At 37.8% G+C, this 23,878-nt stretch overlaps 1 long non-coding RNA gene across 2 annotated transcripts in view; it reads left to right on the forward strand.

Moving 5' to 3' along the window:
* The first annotated feature begins 1,149 nt into the window (after positions 1-1,149).
* The window catches only part of LOC121399283, a 27,559-nt gene continuing 4,830 nt past the window's right edge, over positions 1,150-23,878 (forward strand). Inside the window, exons 1-2 of one of the 2 annotated variants that reach the window (XR_005964875.1) lie at positions 1,150-1,223; positions 12,662-12,829. This is a non-coding gene — a long non-coding RNA (uncharacterized LOC121399283). Of the gene's footprint in view, positions 1,224-6,267; positions 6,357-12,661; positions 12,830-23,878 lie in introns of those variants that run through there. The other variant, XR_005964874.1, reaches the window with a different exon arrangement.

Raw genomic sequence — 23,878 nt, forward strand, 5'->3', positions numbered from 1 at the left:
GGCACAAGTGGTAGTATTGGTGGAAAACTAATGGGTGCAAGACTTAGGGGCCGATTCACTAAGCTCGAGTGAAGGATTCGAATGAAAAAAATTCGAATTTCGAAGTATTTTTTGGGTACTTCGACCATCGAATTGGTTAAATTTGTTCGAATACGAACGAAATCGAACGAATCGAACGAAAAATCGTTCGACTATTCGACCATTCGATAGTCGAAGTACTTTCCCTTTAAAAAAAACTTCGACCCCCTACTTCGGCAGATAAAACCTACCGAAGTCAATGTTAGCCTATGGGGAAGGTCCCCATAGGCTTGCTAAACTTTTTTTGATCGAAGGATTTTCCTTCGATCGTTGGATTAAAATCCTTCGAATCGTTCGATTCGAAGGATTTAATCGTTCGATCGAACGAACGAACGTTTAGCGCTAAATCCTTCGACTTCGATATTCGAAGTCGAAGGATTTCAATTCGAGGGTCGAATTTCGAAGTATTTTTAACTTCGAAATTCGACCCTTAGTGAATCTGCCCCTTAAAGGAAATGTCAAGCCGTTTTTTAATTTTATAATGTCTGTGTAGCCTACCTTAACCCCAGTTGAACCGCATTATTTTCGCATTGAAAAACGCTTCCACTTCCCTGCACCGATGCAATGTTCACCTCCCTGCACATTCATTAACCCGGCGGCCATTTTTTCTGGGTTGCGCTCTTCCTGTTAGCATTGCGCATGCACTTACATGAACTTATGAGGGCTTTACAAATTAATTTTAAATGAAATAAACATATAATTGTACAAAAATAAAAGGAGGATTTCATTAAGCACAGTATGCTGTATTGGACTTGCTGATAACTTACATAGTTATCCTGGTGGCAGTGAGATAGTTAATGTCTCCGCTCTTGCTCGCTGCAGTCAGCATGAAGAAATATGTGCTGGAAGTGGGGGAGCGGAGAGTTAAAGCATGCCAGAATCAGGTCCCTATAGCAACCACCAACGCTATTTTTCTATTGGTAGATTGAAGACACAGGCGTGTCTTCAGAGATTTTGCCGAAGCTGATTAAACTCAACTGCGCATGTGCTAGATTATTTTACACAAATGCGCATGTGCGTATCGCCAAACTACAGCGCACATTCCGAAGGGAGGGGGGAGAGATGCAGATAGTGCAGGAAACAAGCAGGAAGCCGAAATCAACAGAGCTGCTTAGCGGATCTCTTTTCAAGGACTGGAATACTTGGTATGTGAACAATGTTATGAGGCATTTCACTGATAAATTTTTTGTTGTAGGGGTTGACATGTCCTTTAACTGCAATAATAAGGTAATACTATTGTTTAACGAAAGCAGAACACATTCATATTAATACTGAAGTAATTCTGTTTAGTTATTGTAACGTTTAACTGTGCTTTAGCAAATTCTACGTATGCTGCTTTGAATTACAAATATATCCTTTATCTGGAAAACCCAAGGTAGCATGCATTCAGTATAATAGATCCTTATAATGGATGCTTAGCTCCTGGAGTTTATTGGGATATGGTGTTTTTCCATAATTTGGATCACTGTACAGGCATGGAATCCGTTATCCAGAAACCTCTAAATTATGGAAAGGCCCTCTTCCATAGACTCTATTTTATCCAAATAATCCAAATATTTAAAAATGATTTCCTTTTTCTCTGTAATAATAAAGCAGTACCTTGTACTTGATCCAAACTGAGATATAATTAAACCGCGCTATTGGGTTTCTTTAATGTGTACATGATTTTCTTAAAGGAGAAGCAAACCCTAAAGTTAAAAACCCCTACCCTAAATAGACCCCACTCCCTACTCCCCCCGGCCTAATTGTTACCCTGGGCAAATGCCCCTAACTTTTTACTTACCCCTTGGTGCAGATTCAGGCATCAGAGTTCACAGGCACCATCTTCGGTAATCTTCAGAATGAGACCGGTGCTTCGGCAATTTTTGTGAGTTTCGGCACATGCACAGTTGACGCAAAACAGAAAATTGCTCCAACTGCACATGCAGAGCTATGCCAGTCTCATTCCGAAGATTTCAGACGAGAAGAAGATGGCGTCCGTGAACTCTGATGCCTGTATCTGCACCGAGGGGTAAGTAAAAAGTTAGAGGCATTTGCCCCTCCTGCTGGGGGGAGGAGGGAGGGGGGTCTATGTAGGGTAGGGAGGTTTTAACTTTAGGGTTTGCTTCTCCTTTAAGGTAGTCCAAATTACAAAAGATATGTTATCTGGAAAACCCCAGGTCCCAAACACTCTGGATAACCTGTATCTATGTCTGTTAAAAACATGTTTTGCCACCAATATGGATTCATGCAGCTTAGTTGGGATCAAGTTCTAGGTACTGTTTTAGTATTACAGAGAAAAGGGCAATACTTAAAAAATGTAATTATTGCTTAAAATAGACTCTTTAATGCAGAGCCTTCCAGATATTGGGTATCTGGATAAGAGGTCCCATACCTCTATAAGAGTTTATGCAGTTACAATCTTATTTCTTTATAAATGGTGATTGATGACAAAGCAACTCCTTCAACACCCACTGGTAACAGCCTTTAACATTTCATTTTCTGAAATTTTACAGTCATGGTTAGTGATGGCGAACAATTTTTGACATGAGCGGCAATTTTTATACATGCGACTATGTTGTCCAAATGCATTAAAGTCGACGGGTGTCCGAATAATTTTGACGTGCGACAAATTATTTTTTGACGCTGTAGATTTTTTGCCGGTGAATTTTCGGCACAGTTTTGGCGGCGAAACACCGAAATTCGCCACAAATCCATGCCTGGTGAATTTATTCACCCATCACTAGTCATGGTTTGTCTTTTCAGTCTTGTCTTTCTTAGCACTAATTAATGCTAATGGACTATACTTTAGTTCTTAAAAATTGGCATTCCAATTGATACATACTTTAATTCTTTAACAGTAATTACAAGGTGATGGAAACGAAAACATAAAAAAACTACTATAATTGTCAATGGTCATTCATTTCTATTTTGATACAGTTCAAATATTTTCAGTGCAATAGAAGCATCCTGAAAGGCATACAGTCACAAGAGAAGGTCAAGAGAAAGTGAAATAGTTATGGACATCAGAATTTTCTGAAATCCCATTATGGCTACTTGCTATGCCACTTTGCTAACAAAAGTGTATTTTCAGATATTAGTTTATGCACAGAAACACAACTATATTAACCCTGTCTTTGAACGTCTTGATGCTCTGTCCTTGAGGAAGCTCAAAGCTTTAACGCTTCATTCTTTACTATTTTCAGTGCTTTCATTTGCAGATATATAATTTGCTTCTTTGTCTTGGCTAGCATGTCTGAACAAATTATGGTAGTTGAGTGAGCAATTTGCTCCACACTTTTTCCTAGTTTGGACTTTCTATCGGGTTTTCATGCCAACATCACTGGTGAAACATGTAGCTATACAAGCAGAAAATAGTACTCAAAAATCACATTAAACTGCAAAATGAACTTTTTCTGTCATACAACCTAGGGCAGAATTGAGGCATGACAAAAAATAAAGTGGAGAAAGTTGGCTTTTCCAACAGATTTCCTCCAGATGCATTTTGCAGATCATGAGCAACTGTGCAGGAATCATGTCTGAAAGTTTAGCCAGGGGCAGAGGTTATGATCACATTGCAGTATGGTTGCAGACATGGGTGTCAATAATAAAGAACATAACTGACTTATAACTTTTGGCAAGTGAATCAGGATCAAAGGAGAACTGGGGGATTTTAGGCTGAAGGTTAGCTGATGGGGGAATCGGCAAGATAGAAAAAATGTCAAGATGATGATCTTAAAGAAGAAATTAATCACTGTTAAATGTGAGAGGTTTTTGAAAAGATTGATTGAAGTAAATAGCGGGTGGTGCCTTTAAAAGCAGAAAGAGACTGTAGGCTGGTGGAAGGGAGAGTTTGTAGCAATCAATAACTATGGCTATATTTAGGGCACTGAAGCCGTATATCAAAAGAGTGGCAATCACCGACTTGTTGCACTTGTGGAGTGTTTGTGCAGTTGGCTGAAAGGCACTTAATCTTTAATGTCAATTTATTTTTGTATTTAATTATATTCTTTAATATTTCCCTCATCTGTTCTATGTACTGGTTTGGTGTACAGCACTCCATTCAGAAGTATTCCTGTACAAATAAACATACACATAAACACTGAACATTACTTGTGGTTTGGAAAGGTGCATGAAGGAAAAGTTATATACTTTATAATATGGGGTGCTATAAAAAGGGTTAAAGGAGAACTAGACCCCCTTACTTTTAAAAATCACTACCCCTACCCTACATAGCCCCCCCTCTCTGCTCCCCACAGCCTAGTTGTTACCTTCTGTAATTCCCCTAATACTTTTCTTAAAGGGCACCTGTTGGGTAAAAATCTCATCCCCAACCAAAGGTGTGGGCTAAAAGAGCGTGCAGTAGTTTGTTTGTTTTTTAAAAAAATGTCCCCCGCCAACGCTATGCTACCTGCAGCGGGACTCCCGGTGCGAGCAGCTAAGTTGTGTCACTTGCATGCGAATAACACGCATGTGACGTCACACACATGCGCTTAACGAGCAATTCGTGGCACATTTTCATTATGCGCATGCAAGTGACTGGACATGGCAGCTCCCTCCCGGTGCAGGTAGTGTAGCGCTGGTGGAGGGCATTTTTTTTTTCTATTTGCCCGCACCTTTGGTTGGGGATGACATTTTTACCCAATAGGTGGCCTTTAACTCTCCTTGAATACTCAGCGCAGCAGAGCTCACAGGTGCCATCTTCACCTCTTCAGTTTTCTTCGGGAACTGAGCGGTGTATCGGCGCATGTGCAGTTGGAGCAGTTTTCCGGTTTGTGACAACTGCATACACAGTAAGTGATGGAAATTGCCCAAGTGAAGGAAGAAGGCCGGAAGAAGAAGTATGAAGAGCCAGAAGATGGGGCCTGTAAGCTCCACTGCGCTGACTTTGCGAGGAGAGTTAAGTAAAGAATTAGGGGCAATTACAGGAGGTAAGACATAGGCTGGGGGGAGCAGAGAGGGGGGCTATGTAGGGTAGGGGCAGTGAATTTAGCACGGGGGTTTAGTTCTCTTTCAAAGGGATGAAGGACCCAATCATAGGGAGGGGCAAATTATAGAGCACCCCACAAGGATTGTAATCACTTACCTGATACTCCAGGCTGGTGTAAGAAAGCACTGGAATCAAACCCTGGACTACTTGTTGGACTGTACTTGCACTAAACTTCTGACCACTGGTGGCTCATTGGGTTGGTGCTGGTCAGTTATTCTGAGGTCTGTCTATTATGGCTCCGTGTTGTCTGCTTCTCCACCTATCTCATTAATAGCATGTGTTTTCAATCTGCAACTATGGGGCTTTATAAGCCGAGCCGGGTTAGACTGGGTGCAGGTTGGGTGAGGGTGGGTTAGGATGGGGGTGCAGGTCCAGAAAATCTTGACCCACACATCACTAGTTAATAAATTTGAATGGGAAGGGACTCATTTACTGTGGTGCATGTAGATATATGATATCTAGTGATATTTTACAGCAGCCATGAATTGGTAGCAGAATTCCACATACCAACTTCAGCAATTTTTTTTTCAAAACCGCAACAAAAAAACTGTGTGAAGAAAACACAGAAAAAAACAGCCGCTGACTTCAAAGCATTTTGTGGGACAAAAAAAAGCTGTGGAAAACCGTCCATTGTCCTGAATGCTGTTTGCTAATTGTCAAGGTTTCGCAAATGTTTCTGTGGTTTTACAAATTTTTGGGTGATGCAAAATGGACAGATTCGCTCATCCCTACTTATATCAGACATTCAACAAATTCATAGGGGCAGATTTACTAACTGGCGAAAATTCGCCAGTGTCCCCTTTGCACCCAGTCCAACACTTCGCCAGGCGAAAATTCACTAAAATGTGGAGTTTTGCTAACTTTACTTCGGCAATGCGAGCATTTGATTGTGAAGATGCCCTAGCGTTCATTTCTGCCTAGTGAAACTTCACTAGGGATCTTGCGCTCAGGTCAATATGCATAGAGCGGGAAGTTTAAAGTTGTATGGACGTCTTTATGTTAAATGTTGGTGCATATACTTACAAATTACACTTTTAAAAACACATGTCCAGTGAACCTTAATAAAGACATTAGAGTTGTTATCATGCCCTACACGTGAGCCCACTGTAAAGTTAATGTTCCATATGTTAGAAAATGGACTTTTGCAGCCGATCACTCTGAAATAAGGAAAAGACGCCAGCGTTTTTTGAACTTTGATGCTTTTTCCACTCACAGAATATGATGTAAGTAACAGAAGATTGAGGAAGACCTATGTACTCCATTCCATTTCCCCATGTCTGATCTGGCGAAGGCAAGTCTGGCGGAAGAGGTAACGTTCAGTAAAATCCGCATTTTAGTGAATTTGCGGAGTAATGTCCGATCGCCAGAGCGAATTGTTGCCTGGTGATAGAGTGTGAATGACCGCTAGCGCCTGTCTCTTTTCGCTAGCAAATTGTTGCCTGCGCCTGTTAGTAAATTGACGCTAGCGTTAGCCACTTTGAACTTTAATAAATCTGCCCCATAAACTTTACTTCACAAACAAGTTCATGTCACTGTCTGGTCACATGACCCGGCAACAACCAATGACCTGCTGCTGCATTCTGCCCAGAACCCAATCAGTATGCATGTTACTGAAACCTGCATCCAGCAGGTACAAAGTCAAGCAGTCTGTGGGCAAATAAATGACAGGACCTCCGCTCAGTGCTGTATTTGTAGAAATTATACCTATTTATCTTAAAAAAGTAAAATATGAATGAATTCTGCTCCCTTGTCCCAAGTTGCCTTAGCTATGAAAAATAAAGGTTTTGTGTTTGCTCTGCCCTGTGCTGTGTAGATGTTTCCTTGCAGTAATAAGCTTAAAATGAGTGGTGGCGCCGTCTGTTTTATAAAAACGCAGTTATTACCGATGAAATTGATTTCGTGGCAAGGCAAGAGAAAGTGTTGTGGTGGAAAATGTTAGCACAATTTAAATTCTGCAAACAAATCAATAATATGGACTACAGTTCTCTAATAAGTTCACTCAGGTGACATCTCCTAGAATTGATTCTTCCGCAGCTTCAGCGCCCCATTCAAAATGTATTCTATTTAAGCATTACGCTTGTGTGAAGCACATACCTTTAAAAGAACACAACCAGAAAAATCCTCTCTTTAAAATAAAACTTAGATTGCATAAATAACAAAAAAAAAATCATTATATATATAGTTGATGGCAAAAACATGAAGTCATTTTTAGTAATTGTATTTTTTGTCATACAAGAACACATTCATTGCTGATGGGTATTATTAAACAATCACAAGAAATGCATCTTGAAGCTTTGACAGCCTCTACATAATTTTCTAGATTAAAATGGAATCGCATTTCTACTATAATACTTTATATTATACTTTATGTACAATTAATAAAATAAAGGTTAACTGAGCTCAAGTTAACATTAACAATTTATGAAATGCTGACTTTTCTACTATTTATACCATACTTTGATAGCACTATGAGCTACACTGAAATCAAGTGTGCTGGTTACTGTGCTTGGTCTATTGAATCCGAACAATTAGCAGTTAGCATATCTCTACTAACTATTTGTATAATCTGCCCTGGTTTACTGATTTTGCCAACAATATAAACTGCATAATTCAATATTCTATATACTATAGCCCATATACAAGCTAGCTAAAAGCCCTGTAAACAGGGCCGAGCCAAGGTATTTTGACACCCTTGGCAAGAGCTTCAATCAGTGCCCCCACCTCCAATCTGTACCTGTGTCAGCATAAGTCAAAACATCCATCATATTGTTACCCCCAATCTTTACCTATGACAATGGCAGCCAAAACAATCCATCATATTGCCCCTAATTTGTAACTGTGCCAGCAGGAGCCAAAAATCCATTTTATTGCCCCAAACATGTACCTGTGCCAGCAGACACCATATTGCCCCATATACCTGAGCAAGCAGCAGCCAATCCCTCATATTGCTCCCAATATGTACCTGTCCCAGCAGCAGCCAAAAAAATCCACAATATTGCCCCCAAATATGTATCTGTGCCAGCAGCAGCCAAAAAGCCATCAAATTGCTCCTAATATCTGTGTACCTGTGAAAGCAGCAGAGAGCAGCAGCCAAGATAATGCCCACAAATATGTACCTTTGCCAGCAGCTGCCAAGAGGGAGGTGGGGAGTGCTTATACCTGAATCATGGGCAAGAGGTGGTTGGAACAGGCGGTTTATAAAATTGAAAAACTATTAAAGGCCAAGCTAACCAGGAATTAAAAAAAAGAAAAAAAATCCCCTTAAAAGTGCCCTAGGTGGGCTCCTACTATGCTTACCCCTAGTTCTGGCCCTGCCTGTAAAATGTAAGAAGTGCCCCAAGCAGTGAGATGATAAAAGCACAGGCCACACACTGTAAACCACAGCCCAGGAAACCATAGCTATCAAATGCATCATTTCTTTTTTGCTCATGCCATCAAACCAGTAAAAATACAATGCAACAATCTGCAACCACATTTATTAATTTAGCCTATCCAAAATGTGTGAACATCATCTTCACATACCACCAAATGATATCTAACTACAAGGGACAAATTGCAAATCAAATTGGGGGAAACATAAACTGGATAGGGGTTTGAGCAGATTGGGGGGGCCTGAATTGGTGTAATTAGAATAACCAGAGTGGGTTGGTGGTATAGCCTAAATTGCTTATCATACCTAGAAAGTTGCAAGTGCTAGAAGACCTGTGGGAGAAAGGTGCATTGCTTAAGGTAGGCATTACGTATAGAAACGTAACAATCAGCCACAGCAAGTAACTATTTAAAAAATTGGTATTGGTAACGCTCATATTACCCTAGTTGAAAGAATGTTTGAAGAGTGCATGGAGCTTTGTTGTGGTCTTCAGTTGGTAGTAAAAGCAAAGACACCAGTATGGACAGTAAAGGATCATAATTTCTCAAGGTTTATGAAAAGCAGCTTTGTATGAGCAGCTCTCCAAGGGCCTTTGGAGCATTGCTTTGTGACCAAAAGAAACTTAGAAACCTTGCGTGGAGCCCACTGACAAATATAATAGTTCTAACAGTTCCCCTGAAACCACATAGCCCAGCACAGATATGTTAAAATATGTTCCCAAGTGATCAATGGACCCTCATGGACAATTCAATAGCATAGCAATTTCTCAATACACTTAGATAACCACATCAATAGTCATAAATCCAAAACTAGGTGCATAAAGGAGTCATAGACTGTATTACAGAAATACATACACAACAAAAAAAGCCTTACACATTCCATGCGTTTATTCATAGAGCCTATTGAACTGATCTTTTTCAACTATTTCTGCTTTGGTGCTGTTGTGGACTGTGGGTGGTTTTATCTTACATAATGATCAAGTTTTTATAAACGTTTCTGGAATTGTTTTGCTAAACATTATTATCTCACTCAGGCTGGTAAGAACTCAAAATCCAATAAGATTCAGATAGAGTGCAATAACATTTCATGTAATGCTGCAAGGATCCCAGTCTTTGATTAGGTTGAGTTCCTTAATATATCTGGCCATTCCTGATCCTTTGAAATGGGCCACCTTATCCTACTCTACCAATGGTTCATCCAGGTTTGATAGTTGTACCATGGCCAAATTAACATGGCTGCCTTACTCAAATTATATCACCAGGAATTCCAACCATTACAGCACCACTTCAGTGTTTCCACCCCAAGACCATTTATGAATTATGAAAGGTGAAGCTATTGCCTATGGCTTGTCATACAGAGTAAAATTAGTTTACTCCCATAACTAAGAAGTGATGAATCTATGAAAATGTTTTCCTGATCATTTTACCAATGGGGGGTTCAAGGCTCTATAGACGATATTTCATTATACAGAGATAAAATAAAAAAGCCACTGAAGCTAAAAAGCTATTTTGAGAAAGCAGCATGGATCTTTGCCCAGAACTTTATGTGGTTCATATGAATCAAGAGAAAGAAAATATCTTCAGTCTTTTAATGATAAATGACCCCCATTGTGCCTAAGATGTGCTGTACATATTAAATTGTATTGAAGTGATTACACCGCACTCCTGGAACTTTACTCACTTCTTCTGCTTTAGTGGTGCTGGTTATCCTCCGGCCTGACGAGGCCCTCCAATAGTAGCAATTTCAATTATGGATCCGCACACACCAATTTTCTGCAGTTTTCTTTAATTTTTATTCACCACCAATATCAACGTTTCGGGGGGTACAACCTCCCTTCGTCCGTTATCCTGACGAAGGGAGGTTGTACCCCCCGAAACGTTGATATTGGTGGTGAATAAAAATTAAAGAAAACTGCAGAAAATTGGTGTGTGCGGATCCATAATTGAAATTGCTACTGTACATATTAAAGCAATACCCCATGGATTCATTTTTTTTAATTTAATTAGCTGGTCTCGCTAAGCTGAAATTAATTAATATACCATGATAGGAAGTAATTACCATTTGACTTCTGCAATAAAGATGACTTGATTATACGGTATCATTTAGTCAATTACAAAATATGGGCTAGAAACCCCTCATAGAAAGGACCATCCCCTGTGGAATTTCTATTTTTTATTAACAGCTACAAAAATGCAAATGTTCATCTTGATTGTGCTTACATCTGAACTAGAAGTGGCTAAAAACGTAGGGGTCATGTGGCCTGGAATAACACATTCTAAGTACAGTTTTTCATTGAGAAATCACTCAGTAATGGCGTCAGTGAAACTAGACAATGGATATGTTGCCAGGTAGATTTTTATGTCTCTAACAATTTTCATAGCTTCATTTCTTTTATGTAGAAATTAAAGTAGGTCATGTCAAGAACACAGAGAAAGCATGTGTAATTATGCTGTAGGCACATAAAGGGTCATAGTTGAGCATTTCTATGTCCTGCAGCTCCTTGTTTGGTTTATATGGCCCTTTCAAAGTGCACCTCAGTGAGCCAGAAGCAATGCCTTCTGGTAGGTTTAGAAAAGAGTGCTATACTCTCTACCATAAATATTCATTTCTGATGCTGATTTTTACCCAATGATTCAGTGGCATTAAACACGGCAGCTGGAGGGTGAAGCAGTTACCAAGGTAGATAGTAAGGGATCTATTCGCTGCCATACTTGGGTGTTTTCAGAGGAGATTTGGGGTTTTGCTTTCTAAGTTCACAAACTATCATCCGTAATTGCCTAAAAGGGGTGGTAACTTTTAGTATGTTATAGAACGGCCAATACTAAGCAACTTTTCAATTGGTTTTCATTATTTAGTTTTTATAGTTTATATAAAAATTATTTGCCTTTTTCTTTTACAAATGGGCTTTGCTGTCCCCCCTCTAAAAAGCAAATGATCTGTCAGGCTACACATTTAGGGGCCGATTCATCAAGCTCGAGTGAAGGATTCGAAGTAAAAAAACTTCGAATTTCGAAGTGTTTTTTGGGCTACTTCGACCATCGAATGGGCTACTTCGACCTTCGACTACGACTATGACTTCGAATCGAAGGATTCTAACTAAAAATCGTTCGACTATTCGACCATTCGATAGTCGAAGTACTGCCTCTTTAAAAAAAACTTCGACCCCCTACTATGGGGAAGGTCCCCATAGGCTTGCCTAAGGCTTGCCTAAGTTTTTTTGATCGAAGGATATTCCTTCGATCGTTGGATTTAAATCCTTCGAATCGTTCGATTCGAAGGATTTAATCGTTCGATCGAAGGAATAATCCTTCGATCGTTCGATCATAGCATTTGCGCTAAATCCTTCGACTTCGATATTCGAAGTCGAAGGATTTTAGTTCCTAGTCGAATATCGAGGGTTAATTAACCCTCGATATTCGACTCTTGATGAATCGGCCCCTTATTGGTATTGCTAATTTTTATTACTCGTTTCTATTCTACTCAGGGGCAGATTTATCAAGGGTTGAATTTCAAAGTAATGGAAACTCCCTCAACTGTAAAATTCGAATAAAAAAAGACCAACCGAAATTTATAATAAAAATCGAAGTTTTTTTTAGGGTGAATAGACCTTTTTCGTTCGAATTCGAATCATACAAATGGAAGTAACAGCGTATTCGATTGAATTTGATTAGAAGTTTTTCCAAGATTTTCAATTCAAATCAAATTTGGACTATTCCCTAGTCGAAGTACACAAGAATTAGCTCGAAATTTTAATTTTTTTAATTAGAATTTCCACTTCGACCCTTGATAATTCTGCCCCCTATTCATATTCCGGTCTCTTATTCAAATCAATGCGTGGTTGCTAGAATAATCTGAACACTAGCTACCAGATTGCTTGAAATACTGCTGAATAAAAATCTAAATAACTCAAAAACTTTAACTAATAAAAAATGAAACCCAATTGCAAATTGTCTCAGAATATCACTCTCTACACCATACTAAGAGTTATCTCAAAGGTGAACAACCCCTTTAAGATTCCTACATTTATGCAATCATAATAAAGGGCAATAGTGAGTCTAGACATACCAATGCACCTTTTTTTAAGAAGGAAAAAAAATCGATGGCAAAACATAATGAATTCTTTGCCAGTTCATTCTCAGTTTTGGTGTCTGGCTTTTAGATAATGTATTTGAGATCACATTTTGGAAGCTATTTCGCCTCTAATTACAAATGTCTAATATCTGCATCGTTATGTACTAATACAGGATCAAGTTTTATTGGGCCACAAGCCAGATGGGACGTTCCATGCTCCATTTTTTGTTAAATGGGTCAGGGAAGTGGGGAAGTTGGGAGCTGCAGACGGGAGTCGAATGGGAGCCAAAGCCACCAAATGGAGCTGAAGAGGAAGCCACAAAGGACAACAAAGAAGCCAAGTAGGTAGAAAACCGCAATATTTTTTTTCTATTTTTATGGGGGGACCCTGACCACCAAAGTTTTTTTTTTACTTTTACTTTTATAGGAGAACTATAGCCACCAATGTTTTTTTTACTCTTATGGGGGGCTTGCCACCAATGTTTTGTTTTTTTTAACTTTTTACTTTTCAACCGGTTTTTATTATTTAGATTTTATAGTTTTATTATTATTTGCATTTTTCTTCTGACTCTTTGCAGCTTTCAAATGGATTCAATTATTTTTTACTTTTTTCTATTCTATTTAGGCCGACTCCTAGGGGCAGATTTATCAAGGGCCGAATTTCGAAGTAATGGGAAATTCTTATTTTAATTTTTAATTTTTTTAATTCGAATTTTCACTTCAACCCTTGATAAATCTGCCCCCTACTTATATTCCAGTCTCTTGGCTTGCCACCAATGTTTTTTTTTAGTTTTAATGGGGACCCTGACCACCAGTTGGGGGGGGGCTGGCCACCAATGTTACATGTTAAGGGTCAGGGCACACAGGCAGATTTAGGGAGATTAGTCGCCCGGTGACAAATCTCCTCTTCTTCGGGGAAAACGAATTGCGCCGAGTGCCATTCTGCTGGCGATTTACATTTTAGTCAGGGGGAAGGCAGGGGAGGCAGTTCAGAGAGATTAGTTGCCCCGAAGAAGAGGAGATTTGTCATCGGGCGACTAATCTCCCTGAATCTGCCTGTGTGCCCTGACCCTTATATGTGGGCTGCTTTTATTTTTTTGCCAGGGCTGCTTTTTACTCCCAGTTTGGGCCCTGGCCACTAACATGTATCGTAAAATGATTATTATAACATTTCACATGGTGAATATCACAGCTGAGGCCGAGCTGAACTGCAAATGGGTAATATAAATATAGCAAAATAAAGCCACCAAAAAGAGCCAAAGCAGAAGTCACAGAAGAGAACAAAGAAGCAGGGGAGGAAGAAGACCACATGCCAAAGTTTCCACTGAACACCAATTTTTTTCTTTCTTTCTACCTTTTATGGGGGACACCCTGGTCACCATTTTTTGCCAGGGCTGCTTTTATGGATGGTAAAATGATACTATACAACAGATCAGCACACCTAAAACCTGGTGGTCTTTTATTTTTTAACATCTTTTATCACCTGGACCCAATCTACGAATCATAATAAATAAGAAGAATAAGAAGTTGGATGCAATGATCTTGCGTGGGGCACACAGAACTCATCCACTGACTTGGGCGGATGTTGTGTATTCTGGGCAGGTCAGTATGATTTCAGTATTATTGGTTCTGCTCACCAAAATACCGTGTGCATTTGTCAAACATAAGACTCTGCACAAAGCAGTGCATGAAATAAGTTTGTTCCCTTTAAAGTTCTATCAAGAAGATACTTGAACATAAATGTCGGCAAACAAACTCTTTAATATCACTGAAAATTATATTTGAGGAGAGATTTTCTTTTAAGAAGCAAAACACAGCTGCATCCCTCTCGGAAAGTCAATATGGAGAGAAATAAAGGCTGCCGTTGTACATTCTATCTTCATTTTATACCTGAAGGAGTATATTGGGGAATAGACTTCAGTGGAGCTCATGAAAGTTCTATCACTGATTGTAAAGCAATCAATGTCCTGTGACCTTGAACAAATGACTTTATCTCTTTGAGAAGCACGGCAGGAAAAGTGAGCTTGTCAAGCCATGAATTGCACTGAAAGAAAATCACTTTAGTGGGTTATATTGCTGTCGTGAAGCACTACTGGGACACAAGAGCAAAATTAAAGCTAAGAAAATGAGCAACTGTGTTTACTTAAAGGGTAAACCTGTTTTCAGCAGCATTTCTTGTTTACTTCAATTATGTCAGGTCAGAAAGTATTCTTACTTTTTATTCTCATTGCTAAGCAAGGTCGATTTTACTATGTAAATTCAATATATATATATATATATATATATATATATATATATATATATATATATATATATATATATACACGTATGGGACCTGTTATCCAGAATTCTCAGGACCTGGGGCTTTCTGGATAATGGAGCTTTTTATAATTTGGATCTCCATGCCTTAAGGGGCAGATTTACTAAGCTGGAGTGAGGGTTCGAATTTAAAAAAGTTCGAATTTCGAAGTAAATTTTTGGGTACTTCGACCATCGAATAGGCTACATTCGACCATTCGACTTAGATTCGAATGATTCAAAGTAAAAATAGTTGGACTTTTCGACCATTCGATAATCGAAGTACTGTCTCTTTAAAAAAAACTTTGACTTCATACTTTGCCAAATTAAAGCTACCGAAGCCTATGGGGACCTTCCACAAAACTTTTCTAAGTTTTTTTTGGTTGAATAAAAATCCTTCGATCAAACGCTAAAAATCATGCGAATCGTTCCATTCAAACGATTTAATCGTTTGATCGAACAATTTATTTTCTATCGCAGGATTGCCAAATTTGTTAAAAAACTTAGAAGTTTTTTAAACTTCGGAATTCGACCCTTAGTAAATCTGCCCCTAAGTGTTAGAAAATCAATTAAACATTAAATAAACCCAATAGGCTGATTATGCTTCCAATAAGGATTCATTATATCTTAGTTGGGATCAAGTACAAGCTACTGTTTTATTATTACTGTTTTATTATTTGTTTAAAATGGAGTCTATGGGAGATGGCCTTCCCTTAATCCAGAGCTTTCTGGATACGGGGTTTCCAAATAACAGATCCCATACCTGTAGACATATATATATACATATAGAATATCATGTAGAGCAAGGCACTCACAGGTCTTAACATATGGTGAAAAAGAGATAACGTTTATTTGTTATTCCAAATAAATGTAATCTCTTTTTCACCATATTTTAAGACCTGTGAGTGCCTTGCTTTACATGATATTCTATATGACTTTTCTGCAGTGTGCACCCAGGCTTTTTCTCCAGTATGTGAGTTCAGCTATTTTTCCTTTTTCTATATATATACATTTATATATATATATATACCCCCTATTATAAATATATATATAAAAACATATAAAAAAAATATATAAATATATAAAAATAGTAATGGTATGAGGCAAGAGGCTGACTGGTTATGGAACACCAATGTTATGTGACACAAAGCACATATATATATATGTTACTATTAACATATATTTTCTATATATTTTTATATATAGGCTCACTTATGACCACAAGAACAATGTGCAAAGTGCAATTAAAGATGCAGGTAGCCATGTTTTTAACCCACAATGTCATGCCTTTGTCCATAATTCCAACATAATTGCATGTGTGGGTGTTGATTTGCACCCACAACGATTGTGCTGGATGCAAAACAAAACTGGTGGGTCCGGGGGCAAATTTTATTTTTTTTAAATGCTTAGAAAATACTCCAATCATTTCAGGGTGATTTATTGCAAATCGTGCTTTATCTGACTCTTAGGTCCTCCTTTGTAAAGGCCCCAAGGAAAACCGAAATGTTGCATACAACAGATATGCAATAAATTACAATGATATATACAATATGATTGGAGTGCTGGTCTTTTCTATGGCTATATACATATATATGGTGCTACCATAAATACATTTGATAAAAGAGGAAAAAATCAGCACTCACTGGTTTTATTTTTTCACAATAAACTATCATCACTGATCCCGTTAAGTGCGCATCTCAACGTCTTCAATCATTTGGTCCTGTGATTTTAAATTAATGGTAACGTTTTAGTCTTATAAAACCAAGTTATAGCTGCACTTTCTAATAATAATAAGACGAATTACACAAAAGGTTTGGAATTCGGAATGAATCAAATGCAGATATTGATCATTAGGTGCTAGCTGCAACTATGTTATGGGTTGATCTGTTTCATAATGTATATTAAGGCTGTACCTATGTCTCCAGAACTGTTTGGTAATTTAGTTTTAGGGAAGAAACCAATGGCTGGCTATGGACAATTCAGACATACAGTATTTGTTAACTTTTTAAAACAGCCCCTTACCAACTGGGTACAGTGAGCATCAATCTTACAGTTACAGAAGATATTAAATCATTACTTCAGCTTTATTATTTGGAACATTCTCATGCTGCTTGTCATTCATTCCTTAAAGAAAAACTATACCCCCAAATGAATACTTGAGCAACAGTTTATATCAAATGAAGTGGCATATTAAAGAATCTTATTAAACTGAATTATATATTTAAGTAAATATTGCCCTTTTACATCTCTTGCCTTGAACCACCATTTTGTGATGGTCTGTGTGCTGCCTCAGAGATCACCTGACCAGAAATACTACAACTCTAGGGGGCAGATTTATCAAGCGTCGAATTTCGAAGTAATGGACGTTTTTTTTTAACTCCCATAACTTCGTATTCGATCGATTAAGATTCAAAGTATTTTACCAAAAATCTTAGATTTTTCAAAGTCCACCAATTGTCTCCAAATAGGAGGTCCCCCATAGGCTAAAACAGCAATTCGCAGGTTTTAGATGGCGAATGGTCGAAGTTGAATTTTTAAAGAGACATGATACATTTCGATATTTGAATTTTCTAATTTTTTTCAAATTCAAATAGAATTTGGACTATTCCCTAGTCGAAGTACACAAAAATATTTTGAAATTCGAATTTTTTAACTTTGAATTTTCAATTCGACCCTTGATGAATCTGCCCCTTATAACTGTAACAGGAAGAAGTGTGGAAGCAAAAGACACAACACAATTGGCTCATGTGACCTAACTTGTATGGTATTGTTTGTGTGCACCGTGAAACATACGATCCCAGGGGGGCGGCCCTTATTTTTTAAAATGGCAATATTCTATTTATGATTACCCAATGGCACATACTACTAAAAAAGTATATTATTATGAAACTGGTTTATTTACATGTAGCTGGATTTTACATATGAGCTGTTTTATGCAAAATCTTTTTAAAGAGACCTACATTGTTTGAGGGGTATAGTTTTCCTTTAAAGAAACATCTGATTTCAGCTTATTTGTTTATAGCAGTTTCAAGCAGTTTGAGCGTCTTTCCCTCTATATTCACATTGTATTTTATTGAGTTATCGCCATTATTTTCTCTAGTTTCCAAAAATTTCAGGTGCATTAAGGGGCCCATTCACTAAGTTCGAGTGAAGGAATAGTAGGAAAAATACTTGAATTTCGAGTAGTTTTTTGTGCTCCTCGACTATCGAATTGGCGTAAATTCGCCTGAGTAGAATGATTCGATCGATCGAGTGCAAAAACGCTGCGACTATTCGCCCATTCGATAGTCGAAGTACTGTCTCTTTTAAAAATACTTCGACTGCCTACTTCGCCACCTAAAACCTACCGAATTGCTTTAAAAGCCTATGGGAAAGTCCCATAGGCTTGTTTTCTAAGTTTTTGATCGAATAAAAAGACATTCGATCGATCATTCGATCGAATGAAAATCCTTCGATCGAATATTCCATCGTGCGACTATGGGCGAATATTTGCCCATTCGACTATTCGCCGGCGCGTAAATTCGCCCGAATTGCCTATTCGATTCTATTCCCCAGTCGAATTTCGAGGGATTTAACCCCTCGAAATTCGACCATTGATACATCTACCCCTAACTGTCAGATGATAGCGCCAATAACAATGAGGGAGTAATGGAGATTTCTTTGTCAGGAATCCCTGCAAACTGTGGATATACTGTGGATTCTCCTTAATATGTGTACCTTAGCACCTACCTGGCTCCCCAGAGAATGAAGTTTATAGATAGGTATATAGTGGATATGAATAGATCTTGAGGGTTTTTTCCCCATGCATCACCAGTAAAACAGAGGATCAATGCTGCCATTTTAATAATCAGAAGGGATTATTCATTCCCGTTAGAAGAAGAATTTGAGGGTGACCTTGAAATACAGCTTGTTTTCTTCTGGAACATTGCTTCCCAATCCAAAGTCACATATTTGATTCAAATCACTCTTTTTCAGCATTCTTCCTCCACTAAATATATCAAATAAAAGTTGGGTGGTCCTGAATCAAAAAGAAATGACTAATCCAATTACTAATAGAATTGATTTATTATAAATGAGTACATTTTAAAGGGGTTGTTCTTTTTAGTATGCTGTAGATAATGATAGTCTGAGACAATTTGCATTTGGTTTTCATCTTTTTTATTATGGTTCTTGAGTTATTTAGCTTTTTATTCAGCAGCTCACCAGTTTGCAATTTCAGCAATCTGGTTGCTAGTGTCCAAATTACCCTAGCAACCATGCATTGCTCTATATAAGATGTTAGAATATGAATAGGTGAATGCCTGAATAGAAAGATTAGAAATAGAAAGAAACAATAAATGTGTAGCCTTACAGAGCATTTGTTTTTTAGATAGGGTCAGTGACCCCCCTCCCCGCCCCATTTGAAAGCTGGAAAGAGTCAGAAGAAGAAGAAGAAAAAATAAAAAAATGAAGGCCAATTGAACCGCTACTTATAATTAGCCATTATACAACATACTAAGGAGGTTATTTACTAAACTCTGAATGCAAAAATCACGAAAAGTTCGTAATGTTTTTTTAATAAAATCGGACTTAAATAATCAAAAAATATTCGGAATTTATTAAACCCTGAGGATGGAAAAGTCCAAATCAGAAAATCTGGCATCTCAGACCTGTCGAGGTTGCATATAAGTCAATGGAAGAAGTCCCAATGATTTTTTGATGTGCGCTGGGTTTCATGCAATACTCCGATGTTTTTGGAGCAAAAATCTGAACTTTTGGGTTGAAAAATCTGAAAAAGCTTGAATATCTGATTTTTTTCCCCGCAATGCTAATTCTCGGGAAAACATATAATAATAATCATAAAAAACACGAGCGGATTTGATTGAGTTAGTAGCAGAAAATATTCAGATAAATTCGGACTTTGATAAATAACCCCCTAAAAGTTAACTTAATGGTGAACCACCCCTTTAATAGCACTCTAAATATTGATTTAAAAAAAAAAAAAAATGAATTATATATTAAAGGTCCACTGTTGCTTTTGTAAAAATAAAACATCTTTTTATATATTTATCCGCGAATTCTTCAACCAAAATGTTTTGTTGTAACCAACACAACCCTGCTGTTAGTCACTGACATATTTCTTCTGCTCTGAATAATTCCGGCATGAGTCAGTCGCAAAACCCAGCAACATGATTTAACATGATAAAAAAAATAAAAATAATAAGCATCCACCTCAGTTTGAATATATATTTCAAACTGACAGTCTCCTTTTAATACCAGCAGAATTAGCTGATGCGCAATCGTAAATAAGCCAATAAGTGAATCTCAAGAAATAGATAGCTTGGTTGTCATTTACAACAAATAGAGAAACATGTTTCTCTATTTGTTAGAATTGCTGTATGCAAAACACCCTAAAAGCTTAAAAGTAGTGATGGGTGAATTTATTTGCCAGCCGTGAAAATTCGTTGGCATAAAAAATCAGTTTTTTGGCCGCCGGTGCATTTTCGCTGACGTATGTGCGCCGGCGTAAAACAAAAAAAAAAACGGGTGCCTGCATCAAAAAACGAACGCCGGTGGAAAAAACGAGATGCCAGAACCGTTTAGCAAATTTTTCTCTGTTTCGCGAATTTTGCCGCAAAACGAAACGTCACAAATTCACCCATCACTACTTAAAAGCATTTACATAGTGCTGTAATATTCTTCCTTTCATTTCTGCCTCATCAGCCTTTGTGACAGGGTCATCCCGGGTAAATGACTTTGAGCTTTTTTAGTGCACTATTGTGTATTAAAAGAGCCTGAAGCTTTGCCTTGGGCATTTTTTGCTTATTGGCTTGTTTAAAGTACAGAGGATAGGATAACGGGGAAACAATGAAATGTTAATAGCAAATACAACGCCACCATTGGTAACTGACAGGATTATGTATGCATATTTCCTATAATCTGCCAGAATAAATCAACAGTATTGTTGGCAGATAACACACAGAAACATGAATAAGTAAAATTAATTGTTTTATTTTAATTTCGTACACTTTAAAAAGTGTAACTTATTAGCGAGGGTGTCGGTATGGCAGACAGCAGGTGGTTGTGTTTCGCTCCAGAATAATGATACCATAATATGTAGGAGCTGAATGTATTCCCAGGTGTTCTCTTACACAGAAAGGATGAACTTGATAAAGGGTTATCTAATACAAATAATTCAAAAGTACTTACTCAGCAAGTCCAGTTGTTTTATTTTTGAATTACTTGTATTAGTTATGCCAAGACCTGGATGAATGACTTTATAGTCATATTGATAAAGGGTTGTTATACCCGAAACATGTTGGGGCACATTTACTAAGTTCGAGTGAAGGATTAGAACAAAAAATACTTAGAATTTCGAAGTTTTTTTTGGCTACTTTGACCATCGAATTTGCTACTTCGACTACGACTTCGTCTTTGAATCGAATGATTTGAACTAAAAATCGTTCGACTATTCGACCATTCGATAGTCGAAGTACTGTCTCTTTAAAAAAAACTTCGACCACCTACTTCGCCACCTAAAACCTACCGAGCACCAATGTTAGCCTATGGGGAAGGTCCCCATAGGCTTTCTAGGCAATTTGGGATCGAAGGAAAATCATTTGATCGATGGATTAATCGTTCGAACGAACAAATTGCGGTAAATCCTTCAACTTCGTTATTCAAAGGATTTTACTTCGACGGCCGAATATCGAGGGTTAATTAACCCTCGATATTCGACCAATAGTAAATGTGCCCCGTTGTGTCAATAAATGCATATTCCAGTTATTCTACCTTTGGCCGTATCCTTTCCCATTATACAATACTGAAGATATACAGGTATGGAACCTGTTATCCAGAATGAATGGGACCTGGGTTCACTAGATAAGAGGTCTTTCTATAATTCGGATCTCTATACATCCGATTTAGATTTCTCAAAACTAGAAAAAAGGGGATTTTTGCTCAGTCCAGCGTGTCTAGAACTTTAAATCATCAAGAGGTTAACGCTGGGATCTACTGGAACTTTGCCGAAAAACTTTTTTTTACATATATATATATATATATAAAAGCGATCCACCCCAAGACTAGGGGGCAGATTTACATAGTTACATAGTAACATAGTTAAATTGGGTTGAAAAAAGACAAAGTCCATCAAGTTCAACCCCTCCAAATGAAAACCCAGCATCCATACACACACACACACACCCCTCCCTACTTTCAGATAAATTCTATATACCCATACCTATACTAACTATAGAGCTTAGTATCACAATAGCCTTCGATATTATGTCTGTCCAAAAAATCATCCAAGCCATTCTTAAAGGCATTAACTGAATCGGCATCACAATATCAATATCGAATATCGAGGGTTAATTAACCCTCGATATTCGACTGCCGAATGTAAATCCTTTGAATATTGAAGTCGAAGGATTTACCGCAAATAGTTCAATCGTACGATTAAATCCTTCGAATCGTTCTTCGTTTCTTTGACCAAAAAAACATTAGAAAGCCTTTGGGGACATTTCCCATAGGCTAACATTGCACCTCGGTAGGTTTTAGGTGGCAAAGTAGGGGGGCGAAGTTTTTTTTTAAAGAGACAGTACTTTATTATCGAATGGCCGAATATTCGACCGATTTTTAGTTCGAATCGTTCGATTCGAAGTCGAAGGTCGAAGTAGCCAATTCGTTGGTCGAAGTATCCAAAAAAAAATTCGAAATTCGAAGTTTTTTTTTATTCTATTCCTTCACTTGAGCTAAGTAAATGGGCCCCTAGATGTCGGCTCAACCGTTGGTAAACCGTTGCTGCTGACAATACTGAGGACAATTCAAGCAGGGAAAACGTACTCACCGGATGGAGAGGGTGGCCCAGGTGCATCGCCCCGAGCCCGTAGCTTGAGATGAGTCACAATTGAACAAAGACGGCGAGCACTCCAGGTTCACACGAGAAGTTTAAAATCAAGAATTTATTTCAACAAGATTAAAAGCAAAACACCTGACGCGTTTCGTATCCCTGATACATAGTCATAGGTATGACTACGTATCGTGTATACGAATATGACTACGTATCGTGGATACGAAACGCGTCAGGTGTTTTGCTTTTAATCTTGTTGAAATAAATTCTTGATTTTAAACTTCTGCTGTGGACCTGGAGTGCTCAGTGTCTTTTTTCAATTGTGCAGATTTATCAAAGGTCGAGTTATAGAGTTTTTTTTTACCTCAAATGACCTCGAAAACTCTAATATTTCTTATTTAAGAAAAATTGGAACGTCTAAAACTCAAATGAATATTACAGACTCGAAAAATGGAATCAAGCTTTTTCTCCAAATAAAAACTTGAATGTCAGGAATTCTATTAACATCTTTAAATGGGTCACCTCTGCATGAACTCATGGCAGGTTTTAGGTGGCATACTATCAAATTCGAGTTGTTCCTAGGGTCAAGGTATGATAAATCTCTAATTCAAATTTCAATTCAAGTTTAGATTATTGCCAACTCAAATTTGTGTTGACCAAAAATCCAACTAGAAAATTCGAATTTACAATTCAAACCTTAATAAATCTGCCCCTAAGTCAATTGAAAAAAAATTAAGCATTAACTAAACCCAGTATGATTGTTTTGCCTCCAGTAAGGATGAACTATGTCTTAGGATCATAGTACCTTGTACTTGATGCCAACTATTAAAGGAAAAAAGGAAATAATTTTTAAAAAATGTCACCATTTGATTAAAATGGAGTCTATGGGAGACAGGCTTCCTGTATTTGGAGCTTTCTGGATAACGGGTTTCCAGAAAACAGATCTCATACCTGAACTATATTATTTTGTATAGATAATGTGCAAAACACATTCATTCTGAGACTGCAGGGACATCAATGTGAGATTATGCCCCCCCCAAACTGTGTAGCCCACTGCCTGAATTTTGAGTAATTCTGTATTAATCATGCACTGCAATATTTCTGCTGTACTGTACTAATTAGCATAATGATTGTTTGATTAAATATCTTCATAGACATTATGAGGGAAATCAGAGAAACATTCTTGTTGCAGCCATCACCTTGCAAATTGCCAAGAAATGATTTCCTATGAGTGATAAACCAGTGATTTTTGTTTTAAAGTGTC

This window comes from Xenopus laevis, chromosome 1S, assembly GCF_017654675.1.
Source record: "Xenopus laevis strain J_2021 chromosome 1S, Xenopus_laevis_v10.1, whole genome shotgun sequence".
NCBI classification, from domain to species: domain Eukaryota; kingdom Metazoa; phylum Chordata; class Amphibia; order Anura; family Pipidae; genus Xenopus; species Xenopus laevis.